Source organism: Anomaloglossus baeobatrachus, chromosome 9 (genome assembly GCF_048569485.1).
Source record: "Anomaloglossus baeobatrachus isolate aAnoBae1 chromosome 9, aAnoBae1.hap1, whole genome shotgun sequence".
NCBI classification, from domain to species: domain Eukaryota; kingdom Metazoa; phylum Chordata; class Amphibia; order Anura; family Aromobatidae; genus Anomaloglossus; species Anomaloglossus baeobatrachus.
This window is the reverse complement of record NC_134361.1, coordinates 189087449-189113773: the sequence shown is the minus strand read 5'-3', so window position 1 is coordinate 189113773 and position 26325 is coordinate 189087449.

Genomic DNA, 26325 nt, shown 5'->3' with positions numbered 1-26325 from the left:
TTTTCATTCTGTTCCCTTGTATTAGACATCAGTGGTAGATTTCAGTGTAGACATGCTTGCTTTCCTGATACACAGCAATAATCAGGAGACAGACTCTATCTTATTCCTCATATACAAAAAAAGCTTAGTTATAGAAAAGCATATAGAAAAATATATATTGTATTCTCACAGTAGAAAAGCATATAGAAAAATATATTGTATTCTCACACTGGTATATATGTCCCCCATCCTGGTTAATCTATTATATGTATCCATCATCCTGGGCACCTTCCTGGAATATATGTTTCCCATTATGGTATATTTGTACCCAATCCTGGTATATATGTCCCCCATTATTACATCCCATGCTGTCATTAATGCTCCCACACACTGCTGACCCTTTCCCAATCTAAACAGCAAAGATGGTAAGTGAGTTCATAACATCAAGAATAGCTCTAAACTGTAATGAGATTCTGGCCTATTCAGCACATCATTCTGACAATAGCTTTCTCATTACAGAAATTTAGTGGCAAAAAAGGTGCCCAACAATTTATCCCCCACACATCTGTCCAACTTAGATGTTATCATAAGTCCCAAATTGGAAGAAAAAAATCAACATAAAAGTCTTGCAATCATATATCATCAAGACCCTTTGCAGTCCATTAATGTGTTTGAGACAAAAGCTGCTTGCTGCTTTGCAGATAAAAACGGGCCCCCTTAACTCCTAGCTACTCATACTGCTGTACAAATTGTACTAATGATGTGTCCACCCCTGCATAAAGAACAAAAAAACACATTATACAATGTTGTCTCATATGGTGACTTACCATGGCTGCTGGAAAATGAACTCTATGTTCACTGAATAGATTAATTATCCTGAAAAAGCAAGGCTACAAAACTAATTACTAAAATACGCAAAGATATAAACAAATCCAAGTTTCCTTAAAAGCCAAAAGTATTTAAAAAAGGAAGGGTGGTTGTGGTGTAAGATGGTGGCCAGAAAAAGATGCCTTTATTCATTACTCTGCTACATCTGTACATCAACATCTCCATCTGCTGGAGGACTGGGGCTGCCAGGAACTGTTCTGTGAAGAGTGTGTTTCCTCGAGGGAAGAGTTAGAAGGAGAGTCTGAGGAAGATGACAACTGTGGCACAGTTACAAAATATAAAAGGCTGGGCTAGCAGCGAGAAGGTGGAGTTGACACCAAGACTACCAAGGGAGCAGACGAGTGCGCAGCGGGTCAGGCCCGTGTTGTCTGTGGTGGAATCATCTGGAAGTGTGTTGAACCCAGAGGAACCCGAAGACTAAATATTGTTGCTAGAGGAGCCCAAAGACTAAATTCTGTTGCCAGAGGAACTTGAGGAACAAATACCATCACCAGAGGAACCAGAAGACCGAATACTGTGGCCAGAGGAACCAGAAGACTGAATACTGTCGTCAGAGGAACCCAAAAACCGAATACAGTCACCAGAAGAATTTGAAGAACCAAAAGAACTGAATTGGTTCTTCTGTGCGGAGACTGACTAGAATACCAACGGGCATGTTATAGCTGGTGTTCAATTACTGCCCTCTGCAGCTCACAAAACCTTGTCAGCATGTGTAATGTGGAGATCCAGTGCGTGGGCACTTCACATACCAGTTGGTGAGTTGGCACTTGAAAAATGCTGCTGCAGCACTGCCAGACCGGCAGTAACTGTAGCTGCACATGAGGAATACCTTCTCAAGTAGCTCAGGCAAACCTGGGTAGGTTTTCAGAAACTGTTGGACCATTAAGATGAGCTTGTGAGCTAAGCATGGTAAGTGTGTGGGCTTGCCAAGCTTTAGAGCCATGACCAGTTATGGCCATTATCTCACAAGACCATGCCTGGTTGTAGGTTCAGTGGTGAGAATCACAGATGTGTCTGGTCTGTTATAACTTGCCACAACTATGCAACATTGTACTGTCACCAAGTCTTATATAAGACGCGATGACGTAATGCGGCCGGCCAATTACAGTAATGCCAGTAGCCAACATGTTGATTGGCTGTCTAAAAGCCACAAAGTATAGGGCGTTGACTTGAGCATGGTGCTCAAGCATCCACAATGCTTGATTGAGTTATGAGGGTATTGGGCACCTGCGATGCTCAATTGGGTATTGAGCAGTGGTGAGCACAATCGCACATCACTATTCCTGATCCCACTTCATACACTGGAGATCAAAATTAGAGAACAACACACTATTTCCTAAATGTTGTGGTCATTATGTCGTCCTATGTGATTATATCCTAACATGAAGAAACTCGCAAGATTTTAAGCTTATTTCATAAATTAAATTTATTCCAAAGCACATAATAAAAATGTAAATGAGATAAATGAAAAAGAACATGGATCAAAATTAGAGAACAGTTTCAGATCCCTGCAAGTTATTGGTGTTAATCTGGCACCTGGTGCTAATTTCCTTAAATATCTGACAAACCCCATGTAACTGGCAGCCAAACTTTACAGTTTGCACTGACTTTGCAAAAATAGTTTTCCCTTCCAAAGTGAATGAAACATTTTGGTGGCAGCAGGTTGTCAAGGTGAAAGCCAAAGGGGTGACCCCATCAGCCATAGCAAGAGACGTTGGTCATTCCAAGTCTGTGATTTCGAGAATATTGCATCTTTACAACATCACAATCTCTTTTAAGTCCACCAAGAAGGCTGGTCACCCTCAAATCACAAATGCAAGAGAGGACAGGATAATGCAGAGACTCTCCATGGGTAATCGTTTCACACTGCATCTGGAACTGCTCTCCAGTTCAGCACTGAACCAGGGTAAGGATCTGTCTCGTCATACAGTCTCACGATGTTTAAGAGCATTTGGAGTAAAAGCCCACTCTGCAGTGACCATTAGCAGAAAGAATCAAAAGGCTAGACTCACATTTGGTGAAGAGCATGTTGTGTGGACAGTGGAGAAGTGCTCCACAGGTCCTTTTAGTGATGAAAGTAAGTTTAATTTATTTGGGTCTGATGGGAAACATTATGTTTGTTGACAAACTGGGGAAAGAGTGAGCCCAAAGTGTGTTAAGAAGTCAGTGATAGGCGGTGGAGGAAGTGTCATGGTTTGGGGAATGTTTTCTGCAGCAGGAGTTGGACGTCTCATACAGCTACATGGCAGAGTGAATGCAAGTGTGGATCAGAACCTTCTTCACAACACGTGGCTTCTTACTTGTGTTCATCACTCAATCAGCCAGAAATTTTCATGCAGCAAAACGGGTAAAGCAATTAATTGAAATAATGAAATGGCCACTTAGAGTCCTGATCTAAACCCAATAGAAAACCTCTGGAAAATCCTTGGTGACAAAGTTATGGCCAAGAAACCCACAACAGTCAAAGAACTGTAGAAGTGACTGAAAGAAGAGTGGACCAAAACTGCACCAGAGCCAGTGTGAGAGACCAGTGATGTCCTGTGGCCGCAGATGTGCTGACATCATTCACAGCGATGGCCGGTACACGTCCTACTGATTGGTGTCTGTTGTTACCTGCAGAAAATTTACTGATAATCTTTCTTTGTGCTACAGTCATTGCTGTTCTCTAATCATCATCATCACGTTTTTTTGCAAAATAAAGGGTTTATGTTGCTAAACTTTGGATCTTTTGTAAAACCCTGTTCTATTGGCATGGTGCGCCCCTTACAAAAAACCTTCAAATATTCATCAATGTAGATTACATTATTTCTGAAAAAAGCAAGTGATCATACATTGTTCTCTAATTTTGATGATCTCTAGAGTATATCAAGTGAGCAAAGGGGTTAAATAGGTATGCAGATTAGGGTGACAGATATACTTTAATTTTAAGAAAATCTCTTTGCTGATGTTTAAGTTTCAGAACCATGCACATTATAAACTATAAACCAATGACAAAAAAAGGTTACATTTCAGTTTTATCTGAAAGAGTGAAATCATTTATGGAATTCAAAAAATTACAGATTTGCCCCCATGAATTCCATTATAATGTACATTATTTTTTACGCTTTACATATTATTATAGAAGACTATGTTAATGCATGTGCGTAGGAGTACTATATTAAATAGGGTCAAGCGACATAATTGCTTTAGTCATAAAGGAAAAGTAATATACGGCAAAACATTATTGCACAAATGTACAAAATATATTCTGAAGCGATGAAATGACTTATGATGAGTTCCTATTATGGTTTACTGTATGAAATTATTTACTTGCAAACTGGAACTTAAGTGGTAGAATTGCAGCCAGAGCCCGCTGCCACAACTCCATTCCATTTTGTTTTGTCCTAGCATTGTGTGGAATACATACAGTGGGGCAAAAAGTATTCAAGTATTCAAAAGAAATCCAGAAAATCACCTTGTCTGATTTGGCAAGATTTTTTTTGCAAATTATGATGGGAAATAAGTATTTAATCATCTAAAAACATGCAAGATTTCCGTCTCTCACAGACCTGTAACTTCATCTTTAAGAGGCTCCTCTGTCTTCCACTTATTACCTGTAGTAATGGCACCTGTTTGAACTTGTTATCAGTATAAAAGACGCCTGTCCACAACCTCAAACAGTCACACTCCAAGCTCCACTATGGTGAAGATCAAAGAGCTGTTGAAGGACACCAGAAACAAAATTGTAGCCCTGCACCAGGCTGGGAAGACTGAATCTGCAATAGGCAAGCAGCTTGGCGTGATGAAATCAACTGTGGGAGCAATAATAAGAAAATGGAAGACATAAAAGACCAGTGATAATCTCCCTCGATCTGGTGCTCCATGCCAGATCTCACTCCGTGGGGTCAAAATGATCACAAGAACGGTGAGCAAAAATCACAGAACCACACAGGGGGACCTAGTGAATGACCTACATAGAGCTGGGACCACCGTAACAAAACACTCTATATAATATATAGGAATAAATCCCTCTGTGTGTAATGACTTTATATAATATATCGGAATAGATCACTCTGTGTGTAATGACTCTATATAATATATAGAAATAGATCCCTCTGTGTGTAATGACTGTCACGCTGTACTCTAAGATGTACAATAGCACTACAGCGCAGTAATGTGGGACTGAGAGGATTCCTGAAACTATCTGAGAAGGTAGTTAGCTGGTAAACCACTAGGGGGCGTAAAAGTGGAGGAAACGTATGAGCAGGGAATTCCCTAGCAGAGGTAATACTAGTCAAGCCCACCAGATGGCAGTAGAATCGTCAGAAAGCCGTGTCACAACATGAGGTCTTGTAAGTACACAAGGGCAAAGTCTAAACGTAGTCAGAGGGAAGCAAATAGTCAGTAGCCGGGAAATCAGAGCCTAGAAGCGAGGAGGAGTGGGAAGACAAGACAGAATAAAGGTAAACAGATAAGGAACGAACAGGGAGACAGCGGGAGAGACACTGATGGAAACAGACAACAGAGGAGGTTAACAGGTCAGGTGAACACGGAGGTCAGGAGGGGGCAGGGCAGACAACAGGTCACTCAAGAGCAGAACACAGCAGAGCCAGAAGTATCACTGGCGAAGTCCAAGAGAACCAGTGCCCTAATAAAGCAGCCTGACCTCTAGAACGAGGCAGAAAGGATTAACCCCCAAAGTTACTTGCATCAGAAGTGAAACTAAAAAAAAGGCTCAGCTCCAGCTGAGCCAGGAGTCAATCATGACAATGACTCTATATAATGTATAGGAATAGATCCCTCTGTGTGTAATGACTCTACATAATATATAGGAATAGATCCCTCTGTGTGTAATAACTATATAATATATAGGAATAAATCCCTCTGTGTGTAATGACTCTATATAATATATGCGTTTCCATTTTTGTATGGAATTACTGAAATAAATTAACTTTTTGATGATATTCTAATTTATTTAGATGCACTTGTACCTGTGGCCGGGCTTCAAAGGAGACTGTGATTTTTGCTAGTAACAGCAATGCTATGGTATTGCTTTATATAGCATAAGCGATGAGACGACTGCAGCTTCAAGTCCTCTAAGGGGACTATTAAAAACAGTGAAAAGTAAAAAAAAAGTTTTAAAAATTATGGTAAAAATAAATTAAAAAACATAAAAGTTCAAAGCACCCCCCTTTTGCTCCAATAAAAATAAAGATAATAAATACAAAAAAAATCCCATGTGGTATTGTCGAAGTCCAATCGATCAGAATATAAAAATAATTAACCCTATTGGTAAAGACAAGTAAACAAAAAAGATTCAAAAACGCTAAAAATAGTTGAACAAAAAATACAACAAAAAACACAAGAAAAGGGGGTCCCCGAAGATACAAAAACAACGGGAGGCCAAAACTTTATCTAACCTCACCTGCAACTGTCCCTTCTCTCCTCACCAGTCCCTATACAGTCTCTGCAACGCTCGCCGAACAAGAACCTGGGACCCTCAGAAGACCTTATAGTAACCATGACTAGTGAGGGGCAGGTGGGGTTCACTAGACCTCACTGCTGCACTAACAACACACCAGGGAAGTAAAGACAAACGGGGGAAAATTTACAAATAAAAAGATATGGCTTGAGCATAGGAACTTTACTTTGCAGAACCTTCCTCAAAGGCAGCCAGGACACAAAAGACTTTGTATCTTCAGCAGGGAATGCTGGGATACACCACTATTTAAAACTGAAGGGCATTACTACTTAGTACATGCAGCTGATCACTCAGCAAGGAACTGCTTTGGAAACCTGCAATAGCAAAACTGGCACTTAACCACTTCAGTGCCAAAAGAAATGAAACCCATTTATATGAAGAGAGCCAGATGAGAGGCTCCAGTCCAAAGGCTGTCACTGGTCTCAACATGCAGGAAGACGATTGTGACAATATCTCCATAATATTGGTCATAATGTCCATTATTTTAGCACTTCTAAAATTCATATTTGCAGATTGGAATGAGATAAAAAAAAATTGGCAAAGCCTAAACCAACATCATCTGCATAATGTATAACTAGACAAAAAATGAATGTAAAATACTGAATTAATTCCGTGGAATGAATAGATAATGGAAGATGAGACATACCTGTTGGTTTTAAACATATTTTATATAGATTGTAACAGATATCAGAAACCTTATAGTCATTTTAACCTTTGTATTTTGGAATGTAAAAGCATTCTGCGCCCAACAACCTGTAAAGATAATGAAGCGCTATTGTTAATGCTTCCATTGATTGAAAATGACTGTGAACCCACGACAACATTTCAAGTACGTTGCATGCATTAAAATATCATTACCATAACAATTATGCCTCTTGTGTAATGTACATTAAATTTTTAAGACCATTATCATGGAGAATTCATTTAGCAAATACGCAAAATTTCATTACATTCATGGACATAATGTCTAGTATTCAAATACATTAACACTCTATTAGTGAATGAAAAAATAAACATATATATATATATATATATATAATATATGTACATATACACCCTACAGAAAAATAATTTTAATATAGAACGTTCTATGTTTTATACAAGACCTGTAATATCAGTGTTAATGAATATAGAATATATATGTTGAAAAAGTATACATCCGAGATAAACCATCAAAGATACATTGCTACCATTACCATTGTCACGCCTGTGATCAGCACCATTGGTGTGGGCTGTCATACTCACTGTGAGTGGCCAGCTTGTTGCTGCATCCACCTGTTGCTGCTGAGTCTTCTCCTGGCTATAGGGAGGAGCATCCAGACTCTGCAGGTATTTGTATTTCCTATATCCTGCAGAGTGTTTCTTTTCTGGCCAATCACCTGCCAGTAGTTGGTATTTCAGGCAGCCTCTCCTCCACACAGGGGTCTGATCTTTAGTGTGCTCTTGTAGCAAGATCTGTTTTTTCAGTCTGTTTAGTCTCTGTTTTGTCTCTCCTGTTTGGCCCTAGGTAGCCTACTGTTTGTCCTGACCTTTCCTGGCTTGGCTTCTATTTGTCCTGACCCGTTCTCAGTGTGATGTTTCCTAAACCTGCTCTGTTTGCCTGTCCTTGGTCAGTCTGGGTTCTGTCTTAGTCTACTGCTCCCTGACCCTCTAGTCACCTGCTGTAGACCAAAGGACTGCTCTGGAGTAGCACCTGACGGAAGCCTAAGGCTCAAGCCTCTGCTCACCACTAGAGGCTCTAGCGAAAACCAGGTAGTCACTTAGTCAAGGAAAGCCTAAGGCTCAGTGGGTCCACACACACCAGCACACCATCACACCCAAAAACAGGACCACACCCGTGAAAAGGTTTTTTCTAGTATCCCACTGAAGTGAATACTCCTTAGGCTACAATATCTGGCACAGAATGGGGACAATTATGGCATTGTTTTTGGAAAAAGTCGTCAGGTTTCTCCAGTCTGGCTTCCAAGGTCATCAGTTTAGACAGCAACCCTTACACCATGCTGGAAACCCAACAGACTCCATTACAGTCACCAAGATCCACTGGGTGCAATAGTTTTCTATCATGGGATTGATCCATTACAACATTCCATGTTTCTGCTCAATAATGCAGGAAACATAACCCTAAAAGGCTTGTCTGGGCTAACCATAATATTGGGCACTTGAAATCTGTAAAAATACCCAAATCTGCCTTTCTCACATGTTGTCACCACAGTGTATGCAACATGGTCACCTCCGTGATCTGTGCAGCTCCCAAACTGATGGCAATAGTACTTACCCCCTTTAAGACTAGAACTACTGGACTCGTGACACCTATATAGAAATACATAGTGCAAAGTAGTCAAAATGACTACCTCAGTAGTTCTAGTGTTAACACCATGGTCTAATGATCTCATGGATCACATTTTTCAATGGCATCAATTCAGTAACTTAAATCTAGAAGAGGAAGGACAAGGTGGGCCATTACCACCTACATATCCAATGGAACCTGTTGACCACCAGTTACCAACGCTTCTTTGGTCACCTGTCACAGCCTCCACAAATCACACGAGCCGTAGAGCATGTCTGATTTATTGGTTGAGAACCATTTATCTGAAATTGTCTTTATGCACAAGGTGGGGCCATAGAGAGATCCTATTAGAAGATTTACTATAATTTTTTATGAGGTTGCCACTTAAAACCTGCTGCATTCGATGAGCATTGCCCAGATTCCTTGTCATTGTTACAACTCAATGAAGTTATTACTTTGGTATGCTAATCTCCTAAGGAGAACCAGGTTTTTTTCCCTTATGAGCTGTGACCACCATGAGTGAGCTCTTATATACAGAATTCTAGAATATTGCATCTAAGTGCTCAGGCTGCTCTGTATAACATAAAGAAGATATTTTATTATACTCACCTGCGGGGTGGTCTGGTCTGATGGGCATCGTTTGTCTCGATCCAGTGCCTCCTATCTTTTTGCAATCACCGTCCTCCTTCCCTGCTTCGCATGAAAGACGTCATCCACCCAGAATCCTCCATTGCGGTCCTGCGCACGTGCACTTCTCTCTGCCCTGCTTAGAGCAGAGCAAAGTATTGTAGTTCGCATGCGCCGGTGGTCTTTGACTTTTCTCCGACCTTGCACATTACAGTACTTTTCTCTGCCCTCAGCAGGGCACACACAGGCAGGGCCATCGGACCCCGACCAGGCTTGGAGCCGCCGACAATAGTCAAATCCGAGTGTGACCGGAACCCCAGGGGTTTCCAAACAGCCAAAGACCCGATAGAAGGCAACCGCCCACACCGTGAAGGTATACAGCTACCGCCTAAGGCTAGAGACCCAAGAACCAGCACCTGCGGGCAAACGGGCTCCTCCGGCATCCATACACCGGAGAGCGGACTACCGTTGGGGATCCATAGTAGTCAAACAAGTACATCAAGGTGCAGGGAAAGACAGCCGCCATCACCTGTCCGGGGAGAGATACTTCAGCCGGCTGCAGGACCCGTCCATCCAGCCGTTTGGTTTACCGAGGACTTTGTGCATCTCTTGTTGAGTGAGTACACCCGTGCCATCCGGCACCGCGCCGCGCTGTCCCTGGAACCCTGCACCTCACCAACCCTGCCTCCCCGTCACATCACCGGGCCCCGGGACCACCGACCCCTACCCACGGAGGGGGAAAACAACACCCCAGCTGCTCCCTATCATCGCTCCCGGGATCCCCGTCACCAGCAGTGGAGGTGCCCATCTTCACCACGACCCGTGGGTGGCGTCACGGACTAAATCCCCCAAACCAACCACCCTTTTCACTCACGGGCGAAGGGCGCCGCTCGAGTCCCCGGATCCGGCCCACCGCTCGAGCCACCGAGCAGCAGCAGCGCCGGACCCGAGCGCTAGCGAGCGCAGCGGCGGCGTCCTCCCCGCCCGCAACATCTTGGCGTCACGAACAGGATTGAACCCATCTACTTACCAGTAGAAGTGCGCCTTGTGATCTCCGCCGGCGGTGTCTGGCCGAAAATTTTTAAGCGCCGCCATCTTGGCGCGAAAATCTCCCGCTCGAGCGTCTTCTCCGAGCAGTGAAGGCGCGAAAGTGAAGCCCCGCCCCCAACAAACGGAGGTGCTGAAGAGAACCAAGGGGGGGCTGGTGTGTGTCTGCCTAATGTAGCCGAGGCTATAAAAGCGGGGACGCCAGGACTCTGCAAACCTTTGGTTCCTGGAACACTACCGCGCACGATGTCCCGTCCGTCCGGCACTGCGGAAATCCCCGAGCCCACGCCAGGAACAGCGGCGTGGGTAGAAGCCCAGACCGCACAAATGTGCCACCGCCTTCAAGCCCAGGTCCGGTTCTTGATGGAGCGCTGGGTGGCCGAGAATGAGGAAGTGGCGGCGGCCGTGCGGAGACGCGAGGTGGAGGCAGAGATGGAGGAGCGGGTAAGCGACCCACGCCCCTGTGTCCGAGAAGGACCGGCTGCTGCGGCTGAGGGGCCCGGCCTGCGCCCGCTCACCCTCCTGCCTCCCCCGTCATCTGTACCGGTTGCTGTTGCCCCTCCGCTCGGTCCGCTACCCCCAACACCGGTAGCGGAATCCAACCCGTCCGCCCTAGAGGACCGGCCTGGGGGCGTTGTTCGGGAACGGCCTGTGTCCCTCCCGCTGCCATGGAAGGCCCCGTGGGAAGTAGCCGTCCGCGACGAGAAGCCGTCAGCCCCGGAAATGGCCGCACCCAAGACCGTCCCGGCTCCGGCAGTCCGCCCAGCCGTGGAAGAACTGGCCGCTGCCGGCCCGAAGGCCCAACCGGTGAGGCCAGCTGTCCCTGAATCCCCCGCCTCGGCTGAGGCTGCGGCGGGCCGCCACTGCAAAGCAGCAGTCCAGGCCACGTCACCGCAGGACCCCCACGAAAGAGTACCAGTAGTGGTCGGTGTGGGCGCGGTCCAGCGGGACCCGATCCGGGCGCAGGGGTCTGCCAACGCCCCTTATTGGGACAGGGAGCCAAACCCGTTGGGCCGGGAGATTGCCGCCAGAGAGCAGCAGAGGGCCGAAGTAATGGCGCGAGTAATTAAAGAAAAAGACACACTCCGCCATGCCACCTTTCGGGTGCGGGGCCCGGTGTACGAGGGCCAAGTCCGACAATTTGACACACGGACGCGGTTCGGATTCATATACGAGCCGGGCCTGGAGGCCGAAGTGTTTGTGGCTCGCCGCGATGTCAACTCCCATCTTCCCACGGGCCATCCAGGTCGTGATCTATTGCCGGGCGACCTGGTGACTTACACCCGCCACTGCGGGGAGAGGGGCTGGTTCGCCCTGGACGTTAAGCAGAGGAAGAGCCGCAGTGAGCAGATGCGGCCCCAGCCCCTTCCTCCTCCACCAAGCCATCCGGATGTGGAGCTGGAAGAGGTCCTGGAGGAATACGACCTCAAGTGTTGGCAGCGGTCCGCCGTTGCAAGCAAGTTGTCCCCCGTTGGGACCCTCAGCAGTTTAATTGAATGACAAAAATCAACCGAAGATCACCTGATTGTCGACAGTGATTATTCCGGCCGTTGCCGGCAAGTTGTCCCCGGAGGGATTTTATGTGTTTACCACCTGCATGAGAGACTACTCATGGACATGGACGAGAACTGGCAGGCCACCCACGAACTAGTGGGCTTGTAAATAGTTTTATGGGATGGAAACCGTTGCCGCCTCCGGAGAGGCAGATTAAAGGAAGGGCCCGCAGCAGAGCAGGCTGGGGCCCGGCCACCACCAGGACCGGTGGTCATCCTCCGGGGGTCAGGGGTCCCCCTGGGCGTGGGGTCCCCTGAAGTGACAGCAGGGTGCGAGTAACCGTACCCGTTCCCGCTCGGGCAGCCTGAACCTGGACTAGGGTCAAGGGGTGCTGCCCACTTCTTAGGGGCAGCATCAGGGCTAGGTTGCTTGGGTGGGAGACCGGAAGACATCCGTCCGTCCGTTATTATTCAAAATGTTTTTATATGTGCAACGTTTAAGTGACCTAACAAAAATGCTTATATGTTTGAAATGTTTACATGTTAATTTATGTTTAACAGTTTTTGAAAAAAAAAATAAAATCGGTGATGGACGGGCAGCCCGGGGACGGTCTGCATTTCACCAAGGGGGAATGTGGCGCCCTGGACTAGCCAGGTCGTCACAGGTAACACACATACACCCCCACCCCCACTAGACAGTAACATTAGCCAAACATAAAACCCTTGTTCCCTCCCTCCAGGGCCTGATGTCCACACCAGGTGGGGCGGAGCCAAGCGGTTGGCCCCACCCACCGAGGAGTTCACAGGCCTGGAGGCGGGAAAAGTGACAGTTTATTGTTGGAGTTTGAAGAGTGAGGAGTAAACACTTGGGTGTCTGGGTTTGTGGCCCAGGCACTGACAGCAAGGTTGGCAGGCGGTGGTGGCCGTCTGCAGGAGTGGTGAAGCAACGCAGAACCGTAGGACCGGGGTCGGGCGTTGGCCCGCCGGTACCGACCGGGGAGCGAAGTGAAGCCAGCACACACAGGCAGAGCCATCGGACCCCAACCAGGCTTGGAGTCGCCAACAATAGTGAAATCCGAGTGTGACCGGAACCAAACGGGCTCCTCTGGCATCCATACACCGGGGAGCGGACTACCGTTGGGGATCCATAGTAGTCAAACAAGTACATCAAGGTGCAAGGAAAGACAGCCGCCATCACCTGTCCATGGAGAGACACTGCAGCCGGCTGCGGGACCCGTCCATCCAGCCATTTGGTTTACCGAGGACTTTGTGCATTTCTTGTTGAGTGAGTACACCCGTGCCATCCGGCACCATGCCGCGTTGTCCCTGCAAACCTGCACCTCACCAACCCTGCCTCCCCGTGACATCACCGGGCCCCGGGACCACCGACCCCTACCCACGGAGGGGGAAAACAACACCACAGCTGCTCCCTACCATCGCTCCCGGGATCCCCGTCACCAGCAGGAGTGGTGCCCATCTTCACCACGACCCGTGGGTGGCGTCACGGACTAAATCCCCCAAACCAACCACCCTTTTCACTCACGGGCGAGGGGCGCCACTCGAGTCCCCGGATCCGGCCCACCGCTCGAGCCACCGAGCAGCAGCAGCCGCAGCAGCGCCGGACCCGAGCGTTAGCGAGCGAGCGCAGCGGTGGCGTCCTCCCCGCCTCGCGACACATGCGCAGGAGCAAAATGGAGGACACTGTGTGGATGACATAGGACACGTCATTAACACGAAGCTAAAAGAGAGGAGGCACCAGATGAAAACCAGTGACACCCGTCGGACCGCCCAATAGGTATTCTAGACTGCTTTCACATTGTGTTCTGATCTCCTTTCAGTGATTCCATTGGGGCTTCCATCCGAACACCCCTCAGAATGTGTTTCATATGTATGCGCTGATGGGGCCATTGACGATAATGGTGCACAAAGGGGCCTTAGTGGTGGTGGCTCCAACATATATGGGCAAAAACCTGGTGACAGTTTTACGTTAAGACTTTTTCATTATTCTCTGAGAAAGTTAGTTGGCATTCCATTCCCTGTCAGAAGATGGCAAGTAGACAATCAGTGTCTGACAACTCTATAACTCTTATCTCTTCTCCTGAATGATCTTCTAATTAGTGGTTCCAAAATTTCAGTCCTCGGGCCCCCAACACATCATGTTTAAGGATTTCCTTAGCATTGTACAGGTAATGGAATCATTACCAAGACATCAGAAGTTGTCATTTTCCGTCACCTGTGCAATACTAAGGAAATCCTGAAAACATGATCTGTTGGGTAGAGATGAGCGAACCCGCCGTGGTTCGGCTCGAGTTCGGTTTGTCGAACAGAGGTCCCGTTCGAGTTCGGTTCGGCGAACGTTCGACGAACCGAACTCGAACCGCATAGGAAACAATGGCAGGCAATCACAAACACATAAAAACACCTATAAAACACCCTCAAAGGTGTCCAAAAGGTGACAAACAACTCACAACACAACACAAACACATGGGAAAGTGACAAGGACATATACTCATGCGAAAATAAAGGAGCTGGACAAGGAAAAAGAGGAGGAGACACAGATATGAGTATATGCAAGGGAACGTCCATGCCATTACTGTGCAACTTGAGCCCTGCTCATTTTAGGCTTCCAATCTGGATAAATTGCCTGAGCTCACCACGTACGCCTTGGGGATCTTGTTGTGTCCCGCAGCCAGCGTTTTCTCAGAACGTGTCCTCAGTGCTGCTGGGGGCGTGCTGACAGCTAAGCACACGCATCTGTCCACTGACAAGGTGGACAGACTAACGTTCACCAAGATGAACAAGTCATGGCTCTCAGAGGACTTTTCTTCCCCTGGCTCAGCCAGGGGAGGCGAAAGGCACGCGTATTTTTGAGAGTGCTTCATGCAAAGGATCTTTTTCATCTTGAAAATGGGGTCAACTGATGCCAGTCAAGTGGGGTGTGTGTGGCCCAATTAGTGGAAATGAGGGAGACTGTGGTTGGAGTCCCCTCGCTTTTGAAAAAAGAACCAAGATGAACAAGTCATGGCTCTCAGAGGACTTTTCTTCCCCTGGGTCATCCAGGGGAGGTGAAAGGCACGCGTATTTTTGAGAGTGCTTCATGCAAAGCATCTTTTTCATCTTGAAAATGGGGGTCAACTGATGCCAGTCAAGTGGGGTGTGTGTGGCCCAATTAGTGGAAACGAGGGAGACTGTGGTTGGAGTCCCTTCGCTTTTGAAAAAAGAACCAAGATGAACAAGTCATGGCTCTCAGAGGACTTTTCTTCCCTGGGTCATCCAGGGCACGCGTATTTTTGAGAGTGCTTCATGCAAAGCATCTTTTTCATCTTGAAAATGGGGGTCAACTGATGCCAGTCAAGTGGGGTGTGTGTGGCCCAATTAGTGGAAACGAGGGAGACTGTGGTTGGAGTCCCTTCGCTTTTGAAAAAAGAACCAAGATGAACAAGTCATGGCTCTCAGAGGACTTTTCTTCCCCTGGGTCAGCCAGGGGAGGTGAAAGGCACGCATATTTTTGAGAGTGCTTCATGCAAAGCATCTTTTTCATCTTGAAAATGGGGGTCAACTGATGCCAGTCAAGTGGGGTGTGTATGGCCTAATTAGTGGAAACGAGGGAGACTGTGGTTGGAGTCCCCTCGCTTTTGAAAAAAGAACCAAGATGAACAAGTCATGGCTCTCAGAGGACTTTTCTTCCCCTGGCTCAGCCAGGGGAGGTGAAAGGCACGCATATTTTTGAGAGTGCTTCATGCAAAGGATCTTTTTCATCTTGAAAATGGGGTCAACTGATGCCAGTCAAGTGGGGTGTGTGTGACCCAATTAGTGGAAATGAGGGAGACTGTGGTTGGAGTCCCCTTGCTGTGTTTTGCATGCTTTTAGAAGGGCATGACATGGCTTAGAGCTTGACTTTCAGCATCTGCAAACTGTTGGCTACCAAAATGCTTCCTTTCCAACCTTTTCAACTGAGGATTTTCGAGACCTTATGCCCATCGCAGTGCCCCAAGAGCCAATGCCAAGGCGCCACTCCTTCTCCAACAAAGGCGTGCACGCGCTACACCAGCATATCGCACCAAACATCACCGCTTCTTTGAGAAACTGTGTGACAGGGTGCATTTCACCACAGATACTTGGCCCACTAAGCATGGACAGGGGCGTTACATGTCGCTGACTGGGCAATGGGTTACTATGGGGAGAGATGGAGAAGGGTCTGCTGTACAAGTCTTGCTGTCCCCACGAGTTGTATCAATCCTTCCTCTGTATGTAGAAGTTAATACACTGCTTCTGCCTCCTCAACCTCGTGTGGGTCCTTCATCTCGGCCCAAACCCTGTGTGGTCAGGGCACCCTTCTTTGTAACTGCGCACAAGGAAAACCACACACCTCCTTACTATGCTGGCAGCAGAGCTCAATGCCATCATGCGGTCAAATGTTTACTATGAAATGTATGGGAAATGTGAGTCACACCGCTGAGAAGTTGTGGACGGTTAGCTCTGGAGACATCAAGTTTCATCAATGGTTGTCTCCACTCAACCAGCAGCCAGGGAAGGCCGAGTGTGACAATGATGCAAACATGGGTGCGGCCCTTCGCCGTGACAATGTGACACACGTGCCTTGTGTGGCTCACGTGTTGAATCTAATTCTCCAGCAATTTTTAAAACACCTTCCCAGCCTACATGGCCTTGTGCAGCAGGTACGCTCGCTATGTGCTCAATTCCATCGTTCGCACACAGTAGCTCAACAACTTTCATCGCTCCATAAGTCTTTAGGTCTGGTGGTTAAACGCCTGAAATGCGATGTGCCGACACGCAGGAATTTGAATCTGCACATGTTGCAGCGTTTGTGGCAGCACCGCCGAACCCTGCTGCAATACGTTATGACATATAGCCTGGGATAACTTGATCCAGAGGTGGTGCAGATCACGCTGCTGGAGTGGTGTCAGATCAAGGACCTATGCACCCTTCTACACAGTTTACAAATGTCGACGAAGATGTTTAGCACTGGCAATGCCATTCTCAGCGTGACAATTCTGGTCATCTACATGATGGAGCACACTGTAATTATTATTCGGAGTCAGGTGTTGGGACAAGAGGAAGGGGAGGAAGTACAGGAGGAGTCATATGCAGAAGGGATAACAAGATCTATGAGGTCCAGATGGTCAGCGGCACCTAGGTGGCAGTCATGGTGGGGGAGAGGGATTAACAAGGGCGCATAGTATCAGCAAAAAGTGTTGAGGAAGGTGCAGGAGCCCATGAAGAAATGGAGGACAAACTGGCGATGGGCATGGAAGACTCAGCAGATGAGTGAGAGCTTGCTCACATTTCGGTTGTGCGAGGTTGGGGGGAGAGGGCAGAGGAAGGAGGCACGATTCTCACCTCTCTGCCATCAACACACCAAGGACTTGGTCCTCCTGGATGCACAAGACACATGAGCGCCTTCTTGCTGCACTACCTACAACATGACCCTCGGATTGTACGAATTCGAAGTAATGCTAACTACTGGGTTGCCACACTGTTAGATCCCCAGTACAAGACAAAATTTGGTGAAATATTTCCTGCCATAGAAAGGGACACACGTATACAGGAGTATCTGCAGAAGGTGGTACGCAATCTTAGATCTGCTTTTCCACTAAACACCAGTGCTGCACAGAGTGAATCTCAACGCTTTGTCATGGATAGGAGGAAATGGTCTTTTACTTGTCCACATCTGAGGGACCGAGGGCTGGCTGCTGTGCTGAGATGGCATTGAGTACGGTGTCCCTGCAGAGTTGCACTTTTGGTCATATACAAAATCAGTTGAAAAAGGACAGATGCTGGTGGAAAGGGGAACAGGTGTGTTGGAAAGGGGAAAAAAGTTTTGGTCCGTGGGTTTGGTGGTTAAGCAAAAGTAACATTTGCTGAAGACGCACCATCTGTTACGGTGGGACTGGCAGATTTGGATAAGGTGGTATATACTATGTTACCGCTATATAACGAAAATTAATAAGAAAAGAAAGAGAAAGGTATATATCCCCATCAGCAGTCAGTGTCCACCGTGCTCCCAGATGGAAAAGGAGAGGTTGGCAACTGGAAGGTTAGGTGGAGGATACAGAGCTGTGTGGCTATGAAACTAATAGTAGCCTGAACCGAGTTAGACGCCACTCAGATCTGGAGACTGGGAGCCCTGTTAGCGTCACAGGGTCCACACGCCCACCCAGCCCAGGAACTCCCTGTTAACATCACAGGGGCCATTGAGTACGCTGACCGTGTGCATTGGGGCCACACCTGTGGACAGCAGGCGCATCAGCAGCAGCAGGCCTGTTAATGCCACTGGGCTGCACAAGCAGGACTTGTAGGACAGGAGCTGGTATTAACCATTCTGCATTACCAACTGTGGTGGCGGCCTGCATCGACGCCCTATCCCTGCTTACCTCTGGCCTAAAGCCGCAATTGGTTCAATACATGGAGGTGTGCTCTTTCGGAGCATAATAGAAGACTGCGCACCTCCTTGTTGGCTCCAGCCCGTTTTATAATCTGGGTCCGCCCCAAACCAGGGTGGACCACAATGCACCTCCTGGAGACAAAAGCAGAGTGACACGTCATGAGGGGCATAACTAGCATCCTATTTGGAACCGCAACTTCAATAATGACCTCATGGCTGCCACGACCCAAACACCTCACCAGTCATCGTCTGACCATCAATAATGAGGTGACAAGTCATAGGGGCGGGCCTCTGTAAGCCATTTGGGAGTGGCCTGGCCACATCGTCAGGACACCTGATGCCCTGTGGTCTATATGGGCCCCCCACATCAGGGGCAGGGCCAAAGAGTTCATTACCGGACCTAGTCTCTGATGCAGTAAGTGCCTGAGCATGCTCAGTAGCATGAAATACAGTCTCTGAAAAAAGACTATCAGCTTTAGCATGGTGTCTCGGCACAAAACAGGACTTAGACCCGGCACGGAATGCAAGTACCTGTGCAAAGAGGCTTTTCGCACTAAGTGTGGGAGCATGCGCTGTATCCCGAAATGAAGACTTAGCCTCAGGAATGGCACAGTCAGGCTGAGCATACTCACTAGGCAAAACACTGTAGTTAGGCTGCGGCTGGGGTAAATCGGCACACGCATGCGCACTAGCTGCCTCTCCACACTTAGACGTGGAGGAGAAATTGCTCTTTGGGTGTGGACTTGGAGATGCTGTCTATGAACAGAAGGAAAAGCTAAAGGTGTGTGTTACAGCAAGGAGCCACCGCGGAAACACTTTGTTCAATTGTGAGGGGAGTCATTTTGGAGTTTGGTGAGGAGTACCGTAACGCCAGTGAGCAGCATTCTGTGCCACAGACCAACATTCTTACGGTGCTGTCTATACTGCTTACCGTGAGAGGAGCGTAAAGTCTGTATTTCTGGCAACTGGACATCACAGTACCCGGGTACGGTAGGCTGTGCCCAGACAATAATGCGGGCACGCAACACTTTGTTTTATTAGCAAAACACATATCTGTCCTGGGTAGGCTGACTATATAGACAATAAGACTTGCTGCCTCTGCACTGTCAAATTGTCACGTACAGTTTAAATCATAGAGGGTCAGCGACACATGTTTGCATGGACTGTTGATTTTCAAGATTTCCATGACTGTGTTGCAGAGCTGTGTGGTTTGCATTCACACTGTTATCATCTGCCTTATCTGTGAGGCTTCAGCTAACAAGGGTATTCAGGGGGGGTAATGTGTTTTGTCTATGTTTAGGTAGATAACTGGGAAGCTCTTGTGATGCGCCACTGGTAAGTCGTGTTCGCACACACACACACACACACGCACAAACACACAATTACTGCTACACAGAGGGATTAGCAGGTAGTAGGCAACAGAATAGATTGTTCAATTATTTAAATTGTATGCATGGTTCTTATTGTTTCTTTTGGTAAAGTTAAACAATCATTTATCAACCCAACTGCCTAGAGTCCTTTTCCTGTTGCCTGGTTTTGCTGCATACTGGGGAGCCCACCCTGTACACGACTTAAAATGAAGCATGTCGCAGTGTGAATTTCACTGTGCTACAATGCGGCCTAGCGTGCCTGTGCAACCACCGCCTGCCCCATCAAGTGCATCTGCGTGCTCTTCATCCTCTGTGACTGTGGGGACAGCAGTCTCACATGGTTTTTCACACTGAACTTCCACCCCTTTACACGCAACAAGGAGTGTGATTGGCAGGTCATCACTTGTTTTGGAAGTGGAAACAGATGGTATTGTTGAGCTGTCAGACATCGAGAAAACCAACATTGGATGCAGGCTACATTATATCCACACCTGCACCTTCGTCACAGATTGGCTGGACTACCTGCAGTTAATAATTGCATTCCAGAAATGGAAAGGAGTGTAGAATGCACATGTGTTGTACCTTGCTTGGCAGCAAAGGAACACTAACTTAGTATTACAGACAATTTTAGGAAGGCAGAAAAACAGTCAGCTCTTTGGGCAAATTAATAGCGTGGCAAAAGTGGACAGGTGGGTACAGTGGCCGTGTTCTGTGGGTACCAGGACAGTAAAGGAAGCCTCCCTTTCTATCCCTCCGAATGATCAAATGCAGCAAGGAATTCCCTGAGTTTGCTATAAAATTAGCGTAGCAAAATTTGCATGAGGGTGTCATGCAGAGGTGCTGCAAATAACTTTTCACCAGTGGGACACTAATGGAAGTCCAACAGCCACTTTTAGGATGCCACTAAGTTTACTCACTGTTTGCTAGTATAATGGCTTAGTAACAATGAGTCTGAGTGTGCAATGCAGAGGTGCTGGAAATAGATTTGCAATAGTGGGACACTAATGGAAGTCCAACAGCCACTTCTTGTATGCCACTAAATGGCAGCATTTTTTGCTATTATTATAGCTTATTAAAAACAGAGCAGGAGGGTGTCATGCAGAGGTGCTAGAAATAGCTTGGCACCAGTGGGACACTAATGGAGTACAACAGCCACTTCTTGTATTCCACTAAATGGCAGCATTTTTTGCTATTATTATAGCTTACTAAAAACAGAGCAGCAGGGTGTCATGCAGAGGTGCTAGAAATAGCTTGGCACCAGTGGGACACTAATGGAGTACAACAGCCACTTCTTGTATGCCACTAAATGGCAGCATTTTTTGCTATTATTATAGCTTATTAAAAACAGAGCAGGAGGGTGTCATGCAGAGGTGCTAGAAATAGCTTGGCACCAGTGGGGCACTAATGGAAGTCCAACAGCCACTTCTTGTATGCCACTAAATGGCAGCATTTTTTGCTATTATTATAGCTTATTAAAAACAGAGCAGGAGCGTGTCATGCAGAGGTGCTAGAAATAGCTTGGCACCAGTGGGACACTAATGGAGTACAACAGGCACTTCTTGTATGCCACTAAATGGCAGCATTTTTTACTATTATTATAGCTTATTAAAAACAGAGCAGGAGGGTGTCATGCAGAGGTGCTAGAAATAGCTTGGCACCAGTGGGACACTAATGGAGTACAACAGCCACTTCTTGTATGCCACTAAATGGCTGCATTTTTTGCTATTATAGCTTATTAAAAACAGAGCAGGAGGGTGTCATGCAGAGGTGCTAGAAATAGCTTGGCACCAGTGGAACACTAATGGAGTACAACAGCCACTTCTTGTATGCCACTAAATGGCAGCATTTTTTGGTATTATTATAGCTTATTAAAAACAGAGCAGGAGGGTGTCATGCAGAGGTGCTAGAAATAGCTTGGCACCAGTGGGAAAATAATGAAGTCCAACAGCCACTTTTAGGATGCCACTAAGTTTCCTCAGTGTTTGCTAGTATAATGGCTTAGTAACAATGAGTTTGAGTGTGCAAAGGGCAGGAGGGTACAGTGGCAGGGTTGTGGGTCTGGGTAGAGGAAAGGAAGCCTCCCTTTCTATCCCTCCTAATGGAGAAATGCAGCGAGGAAATCCCTGACCTTAGCTACACAGACGCTGTTATCTTGTGTAGCTGTTAAAATCTGTTTTCACGGACCTGACTGTCACCTATGGCTCTGACCCTGCCGGTATTAGCCCTTACAAGGACTGATAGAAAGTGCTATCCCTATTCTGTATAGCGCTGTGTATAGAGCGTACACAGCAGTATCGGAGACAGGAGCTACGCCAGCGGTGACTGACACCAAGACGCAGAAGGCAGATAATGGCGTGCTGGAGGAAAATGTCAGTTTTTATAATGCAGGGACATGTGACATGGACATCCTATCACACATGCCGTTGCTTCTCTGGCTAAAAGTCCACTTAGCTGTGTGTGTGTCTGGGATTGGCTGACATGCTGGCCTGCCCCACTACACGCGCGCTTAGGGAAGTAAGACAAGGAAAAAAAAAAAATGGCGATCGCCAATATCCAAACAGCAGTGATCTGAATGCGCTGTTCCCGCACACTATACACTGAAATGTCATAATAGTGTGAGTCACAGAGTGACTTACACTATTACAGCGGAAAGCCAGCTAGTAATTAGCTTGTCTTTTTGCTGCTAGAACTGTTCTCGAACGTAACTAGAACTATCGAGCTTTAGCAAAAAGCTCGAGTTCTAGTTCGATCTAGAACAGCCCCCAAAATCACTCGAGCCGCGAACTGGAGAACCTCGAACCGCGCTCAACTCTACTGTTGGGGCCTTGAGGACTGGAGTTTGGGAAACACTGTTCTGAACTGGTGTATTGTCAGAGACCAGAGTTACAGACCATCCTGCAGTGGCATACACAGACAGAAGAGGGGTCTCATACAATATTTGGGCCCTTTTCAGTCCATAAAAAATGTTCCCAAAGATGTCCATATTAGACAATGTTCTCTTGTTTCATGCTAATGTGTATGTGATATCTCATAAGGAGATGTTTTTCTGGTCTTGTCATTCGTGAAGACCTTAAAGACCTGAACAAAGACCTTCTGTTGTACTCCGAAGTAAGTTGGCTGAGCAAAGGGACATTATGATCCCAATTGTGGAGAGAAATCACCTTTGTGCTGAGCCATATTGTTGTCTTAGGTACTAAGATTTAATTTGCCATGTTTAGTTTCATGACAAGGTTGGGAGAAGCTGGCAGTGAGTCTTCATTAGTGTAGTAGTGTCTGTGTGCAGTCCATGCAACAATCAATCCCTCAAACAGACATCAGTTTTACTCTAATGATAGGCATGAAAGGGGGTTTCGTTTTTCTACGGTCAAGTTTGTCCACGCCAACTCCCAAAATGCCGCCATAGGCACTGGCTCTCCAGTGCTTAGTGGTAAATATAGCCCTGCATCTGTGTTGACATTTTATACCCCTAGTAGCAGGAAGCTTTGGCATTTTTAGTTGATATGACATCTACATTTAATGAACTCAAAAGTGAACTCCACAGTAGGAGAAAACAAAGCCAGAAACTATCTGAGCAACAAATGACTTCACACAAAAGCTGAAAATGATGCCGTTTCTACAGCAAAACAATGTGTTTCATCAATTTCTCAGTTTACAAAAGATGCAAGAAAAGTGCATGCCATCTATAATGAATTCTGTAAAAAGCACACTAAGGATTTAGAAAAAATGTTTTACACAGTTTTACTCTATTGAGGCCAATTTTTTATGTTCAATCTATTTATAATCAGTACTATTGCCGACAATTCAAGAGAAATTCAAGGGGCTTGTAAAGGGTCACCTCCCAATGTGAGAATTAGGTTATAACATTGAAAACTGATCCAGAATCCACATTAAAGTCAGAAAATAAATTCTCTTAAAGACTCCTGCATAAATATGGATTTCCTCAATACCGGGCAGCACTGGAAGAGGAGAGACGACTTATCAATAGGGGGAATATATTGTATATTTTGTGTATTTTAAGTATTCTAGACCTTTCTAGATCAAGAATTGGGACACAGAGTTTTGCATAAACTTTGCCAACTGTCATGGTGGTGTCAGGCTCTGTTCAGATTGCAGATTCTGACACTCTGCCAAATAGTTTCTCTGGTGTCTGGGACCAACATAGGAAGACTCATGCGTTGATCTCCCAAGCGATGATTCATAGTCAATCTAGCAAGAGCTAATTTCTACTGGTCTGCTCCTTTGGTTCCACATTTTGTGGGAAATCCTATTACATCTGCTCCCCTCCCATTTGTGCTGGTTGAAACCTTCCACCCATGCCAGCTATAGTTTATTCTGTGTTGGTCTGTGAGATGTGGTGTAACAGACTTACTGGTGAAAGTTGTGCTAATTGCTTGGTACGTGTTGTGGAATTTACCCCTGTTGTTTTTTAGCTTCCTTCCTGCTCTTGTTTTTCCTCCTGAATCTCTTACTGACTTTACCTTTGTGTGTGTATCCTGTGTGACAGACTTTTGATTTTCCCTTGTCTGTCTTTATCTGTGAGGTTTTATCACACTCCTGTCCCATCCCTGCTTGGGGGAGGGGGAATAAGATCAGGACTGGTCAGGAGCAGGGACAGGAAGGAGACCCAAGGCCCTGTCACACACAGAGATAAATCTGCGGCAGATCTGTGGTTGCAGTGAAATTGTGGACAATCAGTGCCAGGTTTGTGGCTGTGTACAAATGGAACAATATGTCCATGATTTCACTGCAACCACAGATCTGCCAAAGATTTATCTCTGTGTGTGATGGGGCCTTCAGGCCACTCCACCATTAGGAGTTTCCCTGAAGATAGGCGTATAATAGGGTCCCCTAGCTTGAGGGACAGTTTAGGAGTCCAGGTTCCTTACTAGCCCATCGTCATCATGTTATTCCAGTAATGATTTCTCCCATATCTGTCTTTCTTCGTGATCCTCTTCCTCATCTTCCATTGCATTGTAACTCAATGGAAAGATGTAAAGATCTTATCCTTATCACATTATATGGCAATGCTCAGTATAAGCTCTTTTGTAATTAGAAGGAATTATGTCCTCAGAGCAGAGGTTACAATGTATTTTCTCCTCCTTTGTCAGGATTTGTAAGCTCAAACAATTAATTATTCCAGGGAAGAGAGATGGTGCATCCAATGATTGCCCCCTACAGCCTGTTCTCAATAAGCCAGATAAGAAATAAACTCAAAAGAATAAAGTCTACTTTACACACTGCGATATCGGTACCGATATCGCCAGCGTGCGTACCCGCCCCCATCGGTTGTGCGACACGGGCAAATCGCTGCCCTTGTTGCACAACCACGCCCGGACCCGTCACACGGACTTACCTTCCCTGCGACGTCGCTGTGACCGGCGAACCGCCTCCTTTCTAAGGGGGGCGGTTCGTTCAGCGTCACAGCGACGTCACAGCAGCGTCACTGAACCGCCGCCCAATAGAAGCGGAGGGGCCGAGATGAGCGGGACGAACATCCCGCCCACCTCCTTCCTTCTGCATTGTGGCCAGGAGGCAGGTAAGGAGAGGTTCCTCGTTCCTGCGGTGTCACACGGAGTGATGTGTGCTGCCGCAGAAACGAGGAACAACTTTGTTACTGCTGCAGTAACGATATTTGAGAATGGACCCCCATGTCACCGATGAGAGATTTTGCACGTTTTTGCGACGATGCAAAATTGCTCATAGGTGTCACACGCAACGGCATCGCTAAAGCGACCGGATGTGCGTCACAAATTCTGTGACCCCAACGAGATCACTTGAGCGATGTCGTAGTGTGTAAAGCCCGCTTTAGTCTGGGTCACTGGGAAACAGAATCTTCTCAATTTTGCTACTGCCAGGTTTGGACTGGCCCACAGGAGAACAGGAGAATTCCCCGGTAGGCCCCTGTTCAGAAGTGAACTCTCCACATGAGCAGTAGTTGGCACAACACTTGATTCCTTTATGTACAAAGGCATAATCCATTTGACAAACTATCCTCTTTATTATTATATAGCGTAAGAAAATTTGTGGATGGGGATAATTCAGTATTTAATACAGTATGTTTTTAAACAGGAGAGAAAAGTTCTGTTGACATAAAGGACAACACTTACCTACCATCATCCATTGAGATCCTACCTTGCTGTTTAGTCCTCAATGATAGTGGAATATCAGCCAGTTTTGGAGACCTAAGATTATCCACCTCCCTAAAGGCTCTTAAAGGGAACCAATCACCGGGATTTTTTAATATAACCGAAAGCCAGTTCTATACTGACACTATCAGGCTGATTCTAAACATACCTATAGTGGTCAGCTCGGATGTTTAGGTTTTGAAATCCAAGAGAGTAAAGTTTATAAAATCCTCAGCTTCTTGAGTGACAGCAGCTGAGGCTCAGATAATATCTGGGAGGAATATGCAGAGTTATTCCCTCCCTCTGTTAGAATTAGCATAAGTATTATACAAACGGTTCACTTTTCACTTGCAGGACCTGTCTGAGGTCATATGTGCTGCCCCCGTGCCAGCAGCCAGTGCTGCTCGGATTCGGATCTACGGTGCGGCTTGAGGTGTTCTCCGGACCCAGGGGGGTCGCGTAGACCCCCCGAATAAAGGGGGACATATTTATACGGGGTTCTTGGCAAAATGTCTGTGACGCCACCCACGGTGTGTGGTGATATGTAGCACCACCGCTGCAGTTGTGGAACTCCCGGGTGATGGTCTGGCAGCTGGATGTTAACCTCTCCGTGGGTAGGGATGGATGCCCCGGGGCCCAGTG